The sequence below is a fragment of the Falco punctatus genome (assembly GCF_963210335.1).
Source record: "Falco punctatus genome assembly, chromosome: 8".
Taxonomy (NCBI): domain Eukaryota; kingdom Metazoa; phylum Chordata; class Aves; order Falconiformes; family Falconidae; genus Falco; species Falco punctatus.
In genome coordinates this window covers 22,616,391-22,631,309 of record NC_137588.1, presented here as the reverse complement: position 1 = coordinate 22,631,309, position 14,919 = coordinate 22,616,391, and the positions used below count along the sequence as shown (strand labels likewise).

Below are 14,919 nucleotides of genomic sequence, written 5' to 3'. Positions count from 1 at the left end.
AGATTTAAGTTCTGTTTTTGACATATTACCACACTTGGGAAACAAGAAATAAAAGCTGATGGAAAACAGATTGCTCCATATCCTGGAACAATGTCAAATTTGCAGAGCTAACAAACCCAGAGACTTCTCCATACCAAAAAGTTACTAAATTATAATTGCCAAATTATTGATTTTGTGGGTTACTTAACCTAACTCTGTTAACAGCATTCTGGTACTTGCTCTCTCACATGATCAGCGGAAGGGCCAGAAGCCTTAAAGATGTAATGACAGAAATTTTTATATTTTCAAAACTTTCTGAACAGTTACATTAATAGTTTTCTTGCAAACAGATAGAACAGTAAGTACTGATTACACTCTTGAGGTTCCCCTGAATCAAAAAAGCAGATGTAGGGACAACAGGAACATATTTAACACACAAGATCACAGGAAAAAAATCAACAGTAATTATGGAAATCAGAAGAATTGCTGGTTTACAAGCAAAAATGATGGGACTGTTATGAAGTGACAAAAATTCCCATGCCGTAGGAGCCTGTAAATACTTTTTGTACTGCACAGGAAATCCAGACATCATGTGAAAGGTAGAAGAGCTGAGTTTCAGCTTTCTCCAATGAAATACTAGAGACAAGTTTCAATACTTTACCTCCTTACTTTCACCCACTGTGCACTCAAGGCGTGTTTCAGCATGTGCTTGTGCACGGTGCATAGAGGAGGCAGTCGCCAGTCCCATCTGTTCCGTTTTAGAAGCAGGCTATCATATGCTAAGTCAGTGCAGTGCAGCACCCAAAGTGAGGGATCCATCTCACAAATTGTCTCTGAAAAGAAGGTGTGCTCCAGAAGCAGGAGATGCTCCGGACACAAACCAACCCTGCAGCCTAGGAAGCGCTATGGCCACTGTGACTTCTGTGTAGCTCCTATGTCCATCACCCCTCCCTGCAGCCGTTAGCCTTTCTTAGATTTTATGAGATGCAACAATTACAGGGGCTACATGTGAATCAAGTGTTTGTCAAAATAATTTGTATGCTATATGCTAAAGTCATGTTACATATGCAACATGTAACACATGCCTGTAAACACATGGCATTTTCATTGCTGTTTATGTGTGCAAGGCAATGTATCCTTTTTTACTGGCCGCTTCTGATCCTGCTAAGCAACACATCTATGGTTCTCCCCTCATATCCCTCTGCCGTTTTGTGATCCTGAACTCACAGACGAGCAACCATTTTTATCAACAGTAAGAGGGTTCTGCTATTTCTTAGTAGGCTGCTTCCAACTTTTTAATAATTTGCTAATAATATGTGAGAAATGGCTTATTACTACAAGATTAATGATTTCTCTTTACAATTGCATAATTAATATCTGTTCTTGCAGACACAACTTTGTTTAACTTCAAAAACTATTTTATATATACAGATAGCTCTCAAAATGTTTTACAAGGAATAAAAAATGTCACGTCACTGCTGTAAAGAAACTTTGTCCAAAACACAGACCTGGTCAAAAAGTAAAAAAAAAGTAAAAAAAAAGTAAACAACTCCCACCTATTTCCTGAACAACTTTTGAACTGATTTACAACAAAATTTGAATTAACAATGTTAGTCAAATCACTGATGAGGCCACTATGTCTCAGTCTTGTGTGCAGGCATGGCTATATATGACAGCAGTCCTAAGACATGACAGTGCTCAAGCCCTGATGCATTGTGCCCTAGACGTAGTATAGTTGCACAGTTAATTTACTCTATTGATTATTAGAGAAATTAATTTACACTAACATCCAGGACTTATTGCTGCTACTACTACTCAAGCAAGCAAGCACATTATGCTACTTTCCATATCTCTGTTTTCTTTTGCTATTGAGGTGATGGTACTCCCCGTAGGTTACATGTTGGCTGGGTAAGTCTCTCTGCCACATCCTGCTAGGCAAAGGCTGCCTTTCCTACAAACACCACCTATGGCTCAGTGGCCTCCCTAAAATCTCAGCACCAGTGCATATTCCCATACTCATTGTGTCTTAGGAGATTTATCACAAAGCTTCAAACTTCCAGCACTGGTGTGCAGCTCACCACTTAGAGAGGCAGCAGCTGAAGCACATGATTCAGAAAAGCAGCATTTGAAGCAAGCAACACAAAGACTTTGCAGAAGTCTTTGATACAGTTATGTTTTACTCTGAACAGACTAAAAGAGATAAAACCAAAAGTAAAACTTCTAAACCCTCCTTCATTACTACTGCTCTGAATTTCTTAGTAACTCTTAGCTTAATCTTTGGATACGGTCTGAGTCATTTAAGCTGTCACTCACACAAGGCTTTTCTCAAAATGGTCAAGGAGAACCTCTTGTTTTTATTATTCCCACTTCCTGCACCAGGTCATACCCACCAACTCATCAAAATCCATCCACCAATTTGCTATTTAGTTATCATGCCACTTACCAAAATGATTTTTCTTCATCATCTCCGGTTTACAAACACGCCAACTGTAATCCCATGATTACATCTCTACTGTTTTACTGAAGCGATGCTAAGACTAAGGCTAAAGGTCAGATTTGCTCTTTGCTTGCACCACTACCCTGTGGGGCAGCCTGGAAGCTGGCTGTGGGGTGACCCAGCTGGCAACTTCACAGAAAGAATTGCTAAAAATGAGTTAAAACTAAAAAAGGTATGTTCACCTCCTGGGTGGATGTGTCACAGGTGTATTTACCTGCCCATCCACCCATTTCTGCCCTTGTGCTATTTCTCTACAGCTGAATATGCTTCTGGTTTACTGTTAGCTTTCATATTCTTCATGCTTTCATAACAGTGACAAGAGTTTTGGGAGAGTTTGGTTAGGAGTATCTTAGCATACACATAGAGCTACAGTTCTACAAAACTCTAAACTTTAGAAAGCTGATTTCTTTATATTATCCATATGCTTAAATCTAAATGCTACGTTCACTTCTAGAAGATGTCAGGGGATTTGCAAGAAGCCTGAACTCAGATCAATAGCCTTGGTGAGCTCTAGTGTCCACCTAAAGTTTCACATAGATACTTCATAACTTGTAAGAGCATTTTGTGTAGCCATGGAACATCTTAGCCCAGAAAGCATAAATTAAAACATAATATTTAAAATTATAAGGGTTTAAGCATAAAAAGAAAGAAGTATCACAGAATAATAAACTGTAATGTATCATTGCAAATGATCACAGTTGGATTTAGAAGACCTAGCTGAACTGGGCTTTGTGTATGAAAGATACCCCACGCATTTCTCAAGATTTATTTCATTAAGTTTTTTTTATTCTCATTTATTTCCTCCAGCTTTTAGGTTTTTTTGAGATCTAAAAACGTCCTTTGTGATACTTACGGTATTTTCGGTTGTATGAAGGGCAAAAAAATCGTGACAATTCCTAGAAACAATGAAAAAGTTTTTGCTATGAAATGGTTGACTACAAGCAGCAGCAGCAGAACGTGCTGCCTCTGCCACAGCCTTTGAGCGATGCCTTACTGTAAAAAGCTTCAGATCTGCAAAGAAAGGCAGGGCCTGGGAATTAATGTTTCTGCAGAAGCAGTGGTTTGAAAGCTATTGAATGAAGACTGATAGCCACACTTACTTTTATGTAAAAGCAAAGATTTCACTATTATTTTTTTTTGAGGTGTTGGTGAGTTTCCAGTCATTTAATATTTTATATTCTAACCCTACAATAAATGTTCAGGGTGTTAATTTGATTTTTGAAAATATAGGAATGTAAAGATATAATAGGTGATCCAGTCAAAACCTAGAAGTCATAAAATTATAGACTATGAAATCTAGTGGTATTGGGATTTGTGAGTTTTCTGGGTTTTTTAATCCTATGGTTGGTCAAGATGAAAAATTAAAGAAATGTGCTTATTTAACATAAGTAAGAATATATTATATTCAGAGACTTTAAGCATTTAGCAGCCCAGAACATTTAGAAATCAGTGAACTTAATGCTATTAATTGTACTGAGTAAACAGACAAAATGTATATTGCAGGCAACAGCAAAGTCAAAAGGCAGCAGAACTAAGGGGTACCACGTGATATCTGAAAACAGAAAACCATTAATCAGAAATTTCTGAAACATAGCTATATACTTAAAAATAGCATAAATTATAACAAATTTTACAGCAACAGGCTGTAATTTAAGTTCTTAGCCACTTCTGGTACTTTCTTGAAGACCAGATCATCTACTAAAAACCAAGTGACATTTACTTTATCTGATATAGTATTAAGATATGTGGTTAGAAATGTAATTACAGTACACATTTAGTGATTATTTTGCAAAGAGACCATTCTCAGATATAGGTACAGAAATATAAAAAGGAAAGAGGCTTGAGATCTGCAGTTCATATAAATATCATTCAGTGCCCATCAAATGCGCAGCTAAACTTTGTTAAAGAAGCTAATGAAGTAATAAAATATTTAATAATTTTAAAGGTTTCTTTCTTGCATTCTATCTTGAATTGAAACTGAAATGACATGGTCTGTATCATGTGAATCTGTTCACATGATCCACCTCTATGATGAGAACTCAAAGAGGAGAAGCAACATGGTATAGTGAAAACCACAGTAAATAATGGCAGATCTGACTAACAGCAAACCACATCTCTTTCAACCTCAGCTCTTCTGATAAGGGAATAACAGTTTACCCATTTTAAAGGATTTGTGATTGGTGACTAAAGTACTTGAAGCTATTCTTATTCAAAACCACACATTTGTCTGTTTAATGACTGAAAGTACTCTTCAATTTTTTATTTGAGCTTCTTATTGCTGTTCTAAATTGTCATTTTTAATGTTGTAATAGAGGTTAAATTGTTTTGGAACACTTTTTCTAAATAGTAATTTTTAGTTTATAGTAGTGATTTATAATATCTTCTGGTATCTTGGCATTGGGTATCCAGGGCAATATCTTGAATAGTTTGAAGATAAATGATAAGATTAGTCATTGTTGTCCCATAACTCTTTACTCTGCTAATAGCAGACCCAGCGTGAAAGCTAGTTCTAGCCCTACTAGATGAAAGAAAGCTTTAGCCACTCAAACTCCCAGAGTCAGGTATTGATTTGCAGTACAGCTGGCTGAGGAATGATGCAGAGGCATTCCTCAGCACATCGCCCTTCTGGTCTGACCAACACATCTGAAGACAGGGCACTACTCCCTGCCGGACTCTGAGAGCTGAGTGATGTCTCTGCAGGTGTCACATACACAGCCTACATGTATTTGTATAAAAAAGCTTACAATGAGCAGCCAAAAGAGGAAACTTCATTTTTTAAACCTGTTTGTAAATGAGTTTGAGAGAGGGCACAACAATAGAAACAAGTGCACTACATAAAGATAAGAATAACCAGTTATGAAAAGCAAGTCTTTAGTATGTGAACAATGAACATTGTCAGAGGAGAGATCAACTCAACGCAGAGGTCATGGCCCCAAGGAATTGAAGGACATTTAAGTCTGAGGGAAACCTGCACGATTCAGAAGCTTAGAAATGATAAGGTTACATTGATTACAAGGTAAAGGACAAATTGTGGACAATATTTGTAAGTGGGAATGACATCAAACAAATCTTAATTTGTTTTTGAGGAAAAGGCCTATGAAAAGCATAGATACAGAAAAATGTTCAGGTCTTAGCAGTTTTGAGTAGGAGTTGGTTTATTATGCCTGTGTATCCAGTTTTCCGTATTTATTAGTCTTAAAATTATTGGTTTTCTCTATGGTTTAAAATTGCATCAAGTTGTATGTTTGTAATGAGATGAACTCTTAATTCTATTGAAGCTGTTCTCAAAGCATGCTAGAGACCTCAGTCAAGCAGGTAAGTCCTATTACTTAATTGATATATTTGATTTATATCTTGAATAATAATTCTGATCCGTGCTAGGTAAACATGTAACTTCAACTCATATCCTTTTGTCTTACCTTAGAGGCACATTAACCTGAAAGAATACTTCCCTTTAGCATTCTTTTACATACTGAAATGTTACCATCTGACTTTCATATGTGCTAAAAAATGCAGTTTCTTTTTCTGAATGCACTTTGGTATTTCAGTGCTGTAGGAATAATGCATAAAAAAGAAATACGAGTTAGAGGGATATTTATTAATTTTATTAATAAATTAATAATTTATTATAATATAATAATAAATTAATAAAAGTACTACAGCAAAAAAGTAAATATACATATATATATACATATATCATCCATCATCCAATAAGTACTTATTAAAAATTTTGTAGAGTGTTTATAAATTCGTCATGATGGAGGTCTTTTGTCACTTATAGTGCAATTTTTTTTTCATATTTCAGGTTGTGGGATGGTAAAATGCTTTTCACATTATGGCATGTAATGTCATACAACACACAATGTCATTAGAAATAATTGCTATAAAACAGTGATTCGCAAAGTGGGAAAGGTTGAGGATGGGGTCAGGGAGTCAGCCTGGAGAAAAACATGAAAAAAAAGGTATGAAAATGTAATCAAAAGTTTTCCTCTGCCTTCCTGTCTTTACTTTTCTTGCTCAAACTTTCTTCCTCCATGAAATCTTTTCACTTTCTGGCAAGCCCATGAGGGCCTTGAACTTAACACTGTCCCTAAGTAAACGGGTCCTATGGGGTGAGAATGAAGGCAAGTATGCTCCCTCCCTCCATGTCCTCTCCAGCCTTCCCAGGCAGCTGGGCTTGCTGGAAGCAGAGCGCTGCGTAGGGAGTGTTTTGGGCTTGGTCGGATTGGGGCTGGGTGTTCAGGTACGTGATTGTGAAGTCAGGCTCTCTGCTGGGCCTGGTGATGAGGCAGCTCTTGGGTGAATTACGGGTTGACCACAGAAGCTTGGAGCAAGCCAGCAAGTGGGTATCCAAAGTGAGTGTATCCAAAATTTTCCAAAACTGAAAAAGGTCGAGATCAAAACCCTTACCACTATAAAAGACGGTTAAAGACAGATGAGAGTGTGGAGCAAGATACATTTTTCCAGTGAGAACACAATGATCTCACATATAACAGATGGCCTAAGCATAAGACTGTGACTGGGTACCTTACACAGCCTGTCTGCTTACTGACTGTGTCCCCTACAATGACAGGACCTCAGTTAAGATGCACAATATAGTACAGTACCAAATCTTAAGATGCCTGTTTCGAAATATGAGCAGATAAAACTTCATACTGCTGCTGATAAATCTCAAGTTCTGTTTAATTTTACTACCCATTTTTCTCAGGCTACACCTGTACTACATTTGACAGTGTGCAGCTAAAACTGCGTTCCATCACAAGCTGCTCCTGAGGTGATAGGAACCTGTCCGTATTGCCTGTTATAGAAAGTCCTCCTGGATTAGGGAGGCTTGCAAATCTCCAAGTTCGCAGCAGCAGATCTCTGAGCTTTCCTAGGAAGATACCTCTCTTGAGTTACTCTTGTTCTTGTGCGCTCAAAGCAGACAGCCAAGATGTGTTCACATTGCAGTAAACGGGTTTACACACCTTTGAAGACTACCTTTTCAGAACAGCACCTGAGCTGTCCAGACCACATGGGCCCTGCTGGAAGCTGGCAGCATGGACAGCTGTAGCTATTTTGGTCTCCAGGCTCCCTTCAGAAACATCCTATTGACCATATATGCAGTTCAATTGACCCAAGTTTTAATTATTTCAGACTTCCTTCCACTGCCATTGCTGGTGTGTTTTCAACTTCCAGGGGGAGCAATTCATCTGAGTCAGAGTACCGTCCCGGTTTCAGCTGGGATAGAGTTAATTTTCTTCTTAGTAGCTGGTGCAGCACTACATTCTGGATTTGGTGTGAGAATATGTTGATAACATACCATGGTTTCAGTTGTTGCTAAGTAATGTTTGTACTAAGTCAGGGACTTTTCAGCTTCTTGGGCCCTGCCAGCGAGAGGGCTGGAGGTGCATGGGAAATTTGGAGGGGACACAGCCAGGACAGGTGACCCAAGCTAGCCCAAGAGGTATTCCATACCATGTGATGTCATGCTCAGTATATAAAGCTGGGGGAAGAAGGAGAAAGAGGGTGGACATTCGGAGTGATGGCATTTGTCTTCCCAAGTAACTGTTACACGTGACGGAACCTGGCTTTCCTGGAGATGGCTGAACACCTGCCTGCCCATGGGCAGTGGTGAAAAAATTCCTTGGCTTGCTTTGTCTGTGCGTGTGGCTTTTGCTTTACCTATTAAACTGTCTTTATCTCAACCCACAACTTTTCTCACTTTTACTCTTCCAATTCACCCCCCTGTCCCACCGGGGGGGCTGCGTGGTGCTCAGCTGCTGGCTGGGGTTAAGCCATGACAGTGCTTATCACAGCAGCTTGGGAGATGAAAGGCTAGCAACTCCCGCCTAAGGGCGACTGAGCTTGGCGGTGTCTGTGCTACTAGCAGTCATGATAAATCTGACTCTTACGTGTCAGATGTCTTCGTTTAAGTTTTGGAGTCCAACTGTCTAAATCTTACTGTACTTTCCCCCCTCCCCACACATATCTAAGATACAGTCTTTCTTAGCCGTCCACAAGGTTATCACTGTCAAACAGTTTTGTTTCCCATCATGCTTACAAAGAAGGAAAATTTCTTTGGCCTTACCAAACAAAACCTGCCTATATCCAGGGCGATTTTCTAACTAGTTGCTTAGGCTATGTTATCCTGCTGTATAAATTCTCAGAAAAACAGATGACTGGTTTCCTCTCAAAGCGTCTTTGCAGTTTTTCTTCATTATTTCAAATTCCATTTTTTAGATGTTAATGCCATTGTTCAAATTTTAAATTTACATCAACATTGTGCTTTTGAAGAAGATTCCCAATCTCATTTAGGGAGCCACAAATATCTGCAAAGCTGCCTCATTACTCTTCCTTTAACCTCTTCTTTTTTCAAGATACCTTCCAAAACTCTCCAGTGGTTAGGCTGCTCAGCTACCAATACTACTCCTTCACCTTAAAGGTCTTCTTTCTGTCTGTGCCATCTGAGCATATTTCCTTGTATTTGGATTTATGCTAGTTGGAGCAATGATTCCCTTTCTCTCTGTGTTGGAATAGCCTGTACAGGTTGGTGCCATATGTGAAGGCCTGTCTATTACAGGCACACAAAAACATCCATATGTATGCATGGCAACAGGTAACGTTGGACACAAAGCAAAATAAATCAACTTGTGGGTAAGAATCTGGATTTTATGAGAGGTTAAAGTTCAAGACTGTATACTTTTGAAGACTAATATGAAGGAATGCATTCCGAACTACAGCCCAAGAGAGCATTGTAAGAGCAAAGTTCCTGAAACTTCCAGAAGTAAAAATACACCCTATAACATTGCAATAGAGTATTTTAGTTGAGATAATATAATGATGTCTCAAAAAAATAAAACAACATTCTTGTTTTAATCCCCCAAAGCAGTTAATAATTACTGCTTCAGGAAAGCCCCCTGAATCAGCAGCATTACAGAGTGAAAACCAGGCCGGCAGGCCTCTAAAGAGAAGGGGAAATTGCTTACTGTGTGGACTTCATAATAATGCTAATTGCTACTCACAGCCATTATTTAGCCATCTTCACAATCTTTTCTCACATGAAAGAGAGCAATAGGCTCATATTTCATATCTGGAATTTATCTGAACAGACAGCTAAAGGCATAAGCCAGACTTTTCCAAAGCACGGAGCAATCAAGAATTCATACAAAAGGCAATGTGAAATTCTTGTCACTCGGTTTTGAGACGTTGTATTTTTTACCTGAGTGCCTAAATGTAGACTTAAATACATAAGTTTAGACCTGTCTTATGAAACTTCAGCCTTATATCATAGTCAATCTTACTTTAATCACAGGAGGAAAAAAAAACTATTGCCAAAACCAACCAGTTTCCTGCATTTCAGAATCCTACAAAGTACACAAACCTGAGAAATAAATGTCACTGCTGAGACACTCATAGAAATGTTACGTGCAAAGAGGTCAAAGAAAAAGGGAGAGAAAAATTTAAATAAAACACTGTTGTTACTATTAGACAGTTACATAGTACTTAATGTGCTGAAGACATCTGTTTTGTAACAGAGAAATAGCTTTTAAAAATAAAATTGAATGTTTACTACTCCCCTGTATTTTTAAAAAATAATTGATAATTTTTTCCTCAGCTCCATTTTTTTTCTATTTTCTTTTCCCCCAAGAAACCCAATGCTAGCTATTGTCTTGGAATTAGGCATGCAGACATAAGAGAGGGGTTACTGTATCAGCCACTTCGCTTTCTCTTGTTAGCATGTCTTGTAATCTGTCAATCTCTATTCTTGAGCAGTATGCATTTTTGTTTCTCCTATCACAGCGATTAAATATTATTTAGTGCTGGTTCAGGATTAGTCTGAACTTAGACTTCCCAGATGTACACAAACCTGTCTTGAGGGGAAAGTAGAGGGTAAATCTAGGGTCAATGGCCACAGGTGACAGACACACAGTCAGCCTGTTCAGCAGCTGGGCAGCATACAACCTAGAGTCAAAACTACCAGACACTCTGTCTAAAAGATAAGAGAATTTCTTTTACCAGGCTGTAGCCCTAGAATTCCCATAAGCTGTAAGAATCCTTGGGACTGGCATTGCATATTAACTATTATCGATTAAAACAAACAAACAAGCAAGCAAAATGTGTGTTTTCTAAGTTGTTGCTCATTTTCAGCTCATTGTAACGATAACCTAAGCAAATGTGGTTGTTAGCAAACCACAGGAGACGATGGTTCTTTCTAGGTTGGATTAAAATTTGTGAGTGAAAAAAAAATGGTAGCACCACTGCTACTAGTTAATTAATAGTGTACTAGTTAAAAAGAGTGGATCTTGGTACAATTTTCATTTGTTTGAATTAGTAGTTTCCCAAGGAGCTTGGGGACATGAGTCAAGGTTAGCTCACATCAGAAGGCATACTCCGCTGACAGGGTGTATACAGCTACCAGGTTTTTAGGGACAAGACCCTTTGCAGACACAGGCTATCTCAAAGCCAGTTAGTCTGGGCATAGATGGAGCCAAAATGACCAAGAAAAATGCTATTGTAATGGACAGATCATTTTCCTTGGAGTGCAATTTTTTGTTTCAGACATTTTATTAATTCAGAGTATTTTGAGACAATATGAAGTCCTGAAAACATAGTAAAAGGTCATCCTTTCTGGTCTACCTCCCTGTATGTGTATAAGGAGAAAATAAGTTGAGCTGAAGGCAAAAATACTCAGATGCAAGGTTTCTAGATAATATTTGAATCGCATAGTTAACGTTTAAGAAAAAAAAATTGTTGGATAAGATCTTTTTCAATGAAGCACTGTTAATGCAGCCAGTATGGAGCTCTGAAAAACTGTCTGTCTCTGTCCATCACTGCACATTTCAGATGATACATGTGACATCATTTAAGCTTTCATTTCAGAAAATAAATATATCAGATTGGGTTTCTTATCTGTGAAATATACTGAACATTAACATAAAATAGAAAACATTGAAATGGCTCTGGTACACTCACTTTATTTGATCAGCTTTTGAAGTGTCCTAGTTCTCTCTACTAAAGATAAACTATCAATTTAAAAATCTTTTTAATTAAGTGCATGGTATTCTTCTGACAATAAGCAAAAATCAATCAGATTTGCCAAACATCTTTTTTCTATCCCTTTATTCACATATTTGCTATGGGTAACCAGTAAAGCCTATTTAATCTAGAAGAAACACTAAGAAAAAAAAAAATAGGACATACTTTCTGTTCTTTCTAGATATATAGGAAGTGTTCCAGAGTGTATATACCATAGAATAAATGTTTTGAGGGGATGCTTATACACTTAAAGGAAATCCTAGTAAAGATAGCTTTTAGGAGGTCTATTTTAGACCCTATATAATTTATGATATACTTTAAGTTTGTTGTACCTCAGATATCTACTTCTTTTTGTAGACTTTTAGAAAAAATGTGTTGGAAACAATGACCAGAGGCCACCTAGTTCACGCCCCTGCCCAAGGCAAGGTCATTATATCTGTTTCCCAACAGATGTTTCATCTAACCTCTTCCTACAGATCTTCATGACAAATTTCACAGATTCCTCTGACACTCTATTGCAGCTCTTCTCTGTACTCTCTATTAGAAAGTTCCTCCCCATATCTCATCTGGATGAGCCCATTTCTTCAGTCTTCACTTTCTGTCCCACCCACTATGGACATATGGAATTCATCTCCAGTATTCAGCTGCTAATGACCCACCAGCCTCTTCCCTTGCTTTTATCCATAGACCTACTCCAGGAATCCTACAAAGCTACTGAAAAAGCCCTGCTGAGACATTCCTAGGAGGAGCACCTACCAACTGCCTCAGAAACATCTCTGTCACAATTTCCTCTTGGCAAACAATTCAACAATAATTTGAAACAAAACAGTGAGACACTTTAAATCATTAAATAAAATGAAAGATCTCACTCCAAAGGAAACACCATTAGAGAGTAAGTAGAAAATGGAGTCCAGGGAGGGATGAGAGGATGGAAGCATTGCACGCAAATACATCTGGAACACGGTCAAGTCATTGGCTTAAAATGCGCTTAAAAAACCAAGCATTTGAAAGCTTCCTTCAGATACATTACTTCAATTCAAAAGTACTGTAGTTGCTGTTTAGTTTTGTCATCTTTGACCCATACCACCACTAAAAAAAGCTTATTTGAGTCACACAAGCTACATTTATTGCTAAATTTTTCTTTCTGACCTTGACAGGACTTGGGGTTTTGTTTTGTTTTACCAGGAGGATGTTCTTCAATGTTTTGAATTGTATTATGAAGTAATTAAAAAAAGCTAATGCTTGAAGTTAATTAGAGAATCTGTCTAAGGAGTAGGAGAAAGATGAAAAAGATTGATCTACATGTTTACAAGGTACTGAAATAAATTACAAAGATAGAGGGTATGAGATGGGGCAAAGCTTGAAAGCACGAACTGAGCTGGATGTTTCTGGGACCAAAATTACAGGGTTTTGTCTTTTTTTTTTTTTTGTCAGACACTTTTGAAAAAAGAGGAAATGAATAAAAAGAAGGACGGAAATGTTTCAAAATAGAGCACTGGAAACATGCTCAGGGATGCACTGAATACTGCTGAGACAGAAAGTGATGGAAACTTGTGTTCAGAAAAACAATGTAATGAGAATTTCCCAGCACAGAGGAAGGAAAGAGAGAGTTTTTTGGCTAATAAATGCAAACAATAAATAGCAAGGTGACTGAATCATGGGTTTTCAAGTGGTATTTAATATGGCAGGGAAAGATTACCCAGAATTTTGGTAACAAGTGCAAAATAAAATCAATTACTTTTGTCAGAGCTAAATAGCACATTAGAAGAGCGTGAAAGGGCACCTGGAACCACACACATTGCTGGAAATGGAAGACACAGAAATGATGACACATTAATCAGTAAAAGACAGGAAGCCTGAAAACACTGACCACCCATGTATTCAGTAAGACATGACATTGATTCTTTAAATAAATATTACTAATATTGAATAAAAAGAGATCAGTACATTTTACAGAAAGTGGACTAACCCCACTATGGAAATTATGATGATTTCCAAGTCTGCATTTGTCATTTAACGAATTAGTTCACCCATACCAACCTTTCAGTTGTTTCCCTCCAACTTTTCTATGTTTTCATGGATAGAAATCTACAAATAAACCTACAACTAGAAAAATGGAAGTAACATGTGCCAGAACTACTGAGTTTTGGGAAAAAACATGTTGAGAACTTGCATGGTACTCTCCATCTCCCTACAATATTAGGTTTAGTCAGATACATCAGTTTTAGCTTTTAATGGTTAAAATTTACTCAAAGGTTCCTTTTTTTCCTTCATTTTAGAATATTTTAGTTTTATGATTTTTTTTTCTCTTTGAGCAATCTGATCTCTTAAGTGCTCTAAAGCATTATGCTAAAAAAAGCCTAATGGTATTCCTTATCTAGTATGTCTTACTGATAGCATAACATAGTTTTTCTCAGTTTACAAGTCTGACTATATGTTGCCCTATTTCAAATTTAGTTTGTCTTCTGCTGTATCTGTTTTGGCATCAACAGAGAGTCTACAGATCAAATACAGGTCTCTTGTGAAATCCCACTACCACCAAAAGAGAAAAAGAAGGTAGAGTATGTTCCAGTTACTGGAAGAGAATCAACAAATCTCTTCATGATGTTTAGTCAAAAAGACCCAATGTGTTTTCTCACACATGAGTTGGTACTGGAGTTCAGAAAATTAATAAAATGAAAGAAAAGACATTCATCCAGTAGAGTATCACAGTTCTAAATATACACACAGACAGACGGACAAATTGGTGCAAGCTTTCTGCCCCTTTCCAAAAGAAATTTGCAAAGAAGTACCCACTTCTCCTAATTACTGCCAGAGTATTTCTCATAACCAAGAGCAGGAAAAATTTCACACTTCTTTAATTTTAGTTCTTCAATTTAAAGAAGCCAAAAATAATAGAGAAGGTTCAGTAAAATATTTAAGGGACAAAATCCAGTGCTAAGCTTTGTGGTTTTGTCCTCTAAATATATCTACTTCTGTCATTAAGGTACAAAACTCTTGCAGCAGAATTCACATGTTGGAAGGATGTAGTGTAATATGGATAGTAGCAGTGATGCCATCCTTAAAATTCAACAACCAGCTCTCCTTTAAAGTGCTTGCCATTGAGATCATACATTGAAGAGAAGAGTCATATTCATAGACTTTCTGAAGGTTTTCTAGTTCAAGGACACCTTCATTTTAAGGATAAAATAATCTGTCTTTTACTTTAGCTTTCCCGCTGTCTCAGTTGTTGACATTTACAACTTCTGAAACTTTAAAGCAAGTTTAGGTTATAGTATGACAATTTCAACGTAGACTCCAGTGATCAGTAATAAACTACCCTTGCTCCTGCTGTAAACAGTAAAATAGTTTCAAATGTAAAATAGTTTCAAACAGCTCATAGGATATATGACTCCACAACACATTAATCTATATAATTTTCCTGT

At 37.4% G+C, this 14,919-nt stretch overlaps 1 protein-coding gene across 2 annotated transcripts in view; it reads right to left on the bottom strand.

Annotated features, from left to right (window-relative positions):
* Positions 1-14,919, bottom strand: part of LOC308068439 (sodium channel protein type 1 subunit alpha) — a 182,837-nt gene that overhangs the window by 80,182 nt on the left and 87,736 nt on the right. The gene's annotated exons all lie outside the window — the stretch shown is intronic.